A 3,685-nucleotide genomic window follows, 5' to 3' on the forward strand; every position below is an offset into this window, starting at 1 on the left:
ATCAGTCACTCCACAGAAGGAATGTGGGGCAATCTGTTTCTGTAAAGATTTACTGCCTCAGAAACCCAGTGGGCATCACTATAGTCAGAATTGCCTCAATGGCAGTGGGTTTGGTTTTATATAGGTGCATATGTAAGATAACATATAATGGATTACATATATGGAGTCCCTGGGTGCTGCAAATTGTTAATGTGCTCGGTTACTAACCAAAAGGTTGCAAGTTTGACTCCACCCAGTGGCCCTCAAAAAAGGCTGCATAATTCTATTCTGACACATGTAGAGTTGCCATGAATCAGAATCAACTCTTCTTAGGAGCTCTGGTAGTGTAGTGCCTAAGGCGCTTGACTGCTAACCAGAAGGGTGGTGGTTCAAACCCACCAGCCACTCCTCGGAAGGAAGTTTGGGCAATCTACTTCTGTAGTGATACCACCTTGGAAACCCAAGGAGGGGTCGCTATGAGTTGGGTCCGACTCGACGACACATAACAACAACAACAACATTCTTATTCTTATGTCTTTAAGAGCAGTTTAAAGTTCAAATTGGTAGTTGTCTTGTTTGAAACATGAGAAGTTTACCTTGAGGGCCCTCCTTTGGTAACAATTACCAAACAGTTTCTTCTCCATCATGGCATAGGGTACTAAGAAAAATGTGACAAGACAAGCCTATCCCCACATAATGGCCCTGAATCTTTCTGGATAAAATAGTTTTTCTGTAACTTCCAAGTTATTTCTCCTCCTTATGTAGGTACTTTGACCTGCAAATCTATATTTTTCAGGAGACATCTGTTTTGGCAAAAAGAGGGGACCTGTGCCAATAAAATCACTGTTTGTTTTTTAAGCCAATCTTTTGTTTGTAACATGGGCTAAATTCATATTTATTCTACCTGGCGTGGGGTTTTCTAGGCTTAATTTATATATGAAAGATAAAAAAATCTATCTAGGCCCTGATTAGCTGAAGAGATGTTGAAAAAGAACAAACTAAGAGTACTCACACTTGCTGATTTTAAGACATATTATACAGTTACAGTAATCAAAACAGCTTGGTACTGGTATAACAATAGACATAGACCAATGGAATAGAATTAGGAGTCCAGAAATAAACGCACATGTCTATAGTGAACTGATTTTTGACAAGGGTGCTAAGTCCATTGGATGGGGAAAGAAGAGTTTCTTCAAAATTGGATTGCTACATGCAAAAATATTAAAAGATCCATGCCTCACACCATACACAAAAACAAATTCAAATGGATTAAGGACCTAAATATGCAATCTAAAACTATAAACTTCTTAGAAGGAAATACGCAGGCAATGCTGTCACCTAGCTTTTAACATTGGATTATGTAATATTGTAGCAAACACACAAATAGCAACAGACAAAATAAATAAATTTAATCTCATAAAAATTAAAATATTTTGTTCATCAAAAGACTTTAACAAAAAGGTGAAAAGATAAGCTACCAACTGTGAGAGTATCTTCAGAAACCACATATTGAATAAGAATCTAATAACCAAAATATATATAAAACTTTGACAACTTAACACCAAAAAAGATTAATAACCTAATCATAAAATGAGAAAGGACTTGAATAAACATTTCATCAAAAAGGGCATTTGAATTACCACCAGACACATGAAAATATGCTCAACATCATTAGCCATCAGTTGAAAATTGTGGCACGTCCTCAAAAAACTAAAAATAAAACTATCATATGACCCAGCAATTCCACTCTCAGAAATTCTTCCTAAAAGGATTGAAAGCAAAGAGTCAAACAAATGATTGTACACCAATGTTCATTGTAACACTATTCACAATAGCCAATAGAACAAACAACCTAAATGCACATCAATGGATGGTTAGATTAACAAAATGTATATACACACAATGGAATACTACTCAGCTAGTAGAGAAAATGAAGTCTTGATACATGCACAATACAGATGGAGTTTTAAGACATTATGCTGAGTGAAATAAGCCAATCATAAAAGGACAAATATTGTATAATCTCACTTATACATGTATTTCAAAAAAGGAAATGTATAGAGACCAAAGTTTGTTAGTGGTTCTCAGGGGTGGGAGAGGGGGCAAAAGAGGGGTTTGTTGCTTATGGGGTTTACAATGATGGGAAAATCACACTGATTATAGTTGCACAGACAATTACTGTAATTGTTGTCAGTATGTTATTCACCTGTAGAAAGCTGAATTGGCAAAAGTTGTGTGTGAGATGTATGAAAAAGGGGGAAAAAAGCTGTGGAGGATGCATATGTATAACCAAACACCTCATGGGATTTGGTTCCTTGATTTGGAGGTTTAGCGTCATGGTTTCATGGAACATCCCAGTTAACTGGCCTAATGACATGTTTATTGCTCTAGTTCTACCTCCTACATAGTTATATATTGCCTTGGGTCTTAAAGTTTGCAAGTAGCCATCTAAGGCACAGTGGTATCTATTCGCCTGGAGCAACAGAGGAAGAGTCAGAAATAGGAGGAAGAAAAGGATGTGTGGCTAACTGCCTCCATGAACAACTCTCTCCTCTGGTATGAGACTAGAATTGGATGAACCTGGCTACCATCACTGAACATTTTGATAAAAAATGCTATAGAAAAATCCTGATTAAAAGGGTGAAAATTCAGAAAAGGATTTCAAATTCTCATGGACTGTAGACTTTCCGGAGCCATGGAGGCTAGATGAATCCCTGAAACAACAACTCAGAGATAATCTTGAAACATAAAATTGCTCCTGGATTCTTGAAACCAAATAGTTTTGCTTAAGTTGTAAAGAATGTCTGTGTTGAGCATTATGCTTTTTTAAATCTATCAATATAGATCAAATTGACAATAGCAAATGGAAAGATTAGATAGGAACCTTAGGGGGTGGAATTTATGTTAATGGTGGAGGAACAACTCAGAAAATGAGTGAGAAAAGTTGCATAACTTGAAGAATATAATCGATGTCACTAAATGGTGCATGTAAAAACTGTCGAATTGGTATATGTTTTGCTGTGTTTAATCCAAAAATAACAAATTAATTTTAAAAAAGGAAATCTACTTGTCACTAGCTCCAGTGCAGTTGTGAACTGGAATAGTCTCTCAACAGAGCTCCCTGCTTCCCTCTAGGATACGTTTCTCAGTCACCAGAGGGTTCTTAACAATGTAGATCAGATTATATCACTGTGTTCCTTAAAAGCCACCAATGGCTTCCCATTTCAAACTCCTCACAGGTGTTACCTCTTAACAGTTCCCCCTTTCACATATCATGGTCCAGCCAAAACTCGTCCCCACCTCAGTTTGTTTGCATTTGCATATTTCTCTGCCTTGAATGTTCTTCCTCAAGATCTTCCTGTGACTGGTTGTTTCTTCAGTTCTCTGCTCATATGCTACTTCCTCAGTAAGAATTGTCTCTCTCCCTTACCCATAGTATCTATTTAAGCAAAGTTACCAAAGTGTACCTGAATTACATTGCACCACCAAGGCTGTCTAACACCTTACTCTTAAAGTATGGTGGCATCACATGGGAGCTCATTAGAAATGTAGACTCTTAGGCTCCATGCCACACCTACTGAATCAGAATCTGCACTTCAACAAAACTGTATACATACTAAAGTTTGAAAAGCACTGTTCTAACCAGTAGTGTTGTTCTTAGGTTCCTTATCGTCAATTCTGACTCTTAATGATCCCATATGACAAC

This window comes from Orycteropus afer, unplaced genomic scaffold (genome assembly GCF_000298275.1).
Source record: "Orycteropus afer afer isolate SDZICR_OR568_19922 unplaced genomic scaffold, OryAfe1.0 scaffold00898, whole genome shotgun sequence".
In the NCBI taxonomy this organism is placed as follows: Eukaryota; Metazoa; Chordata; class Mammalia; order Tubulidentata; family Orycteropodidae; genus Orycteropus; species Orycteropus afer.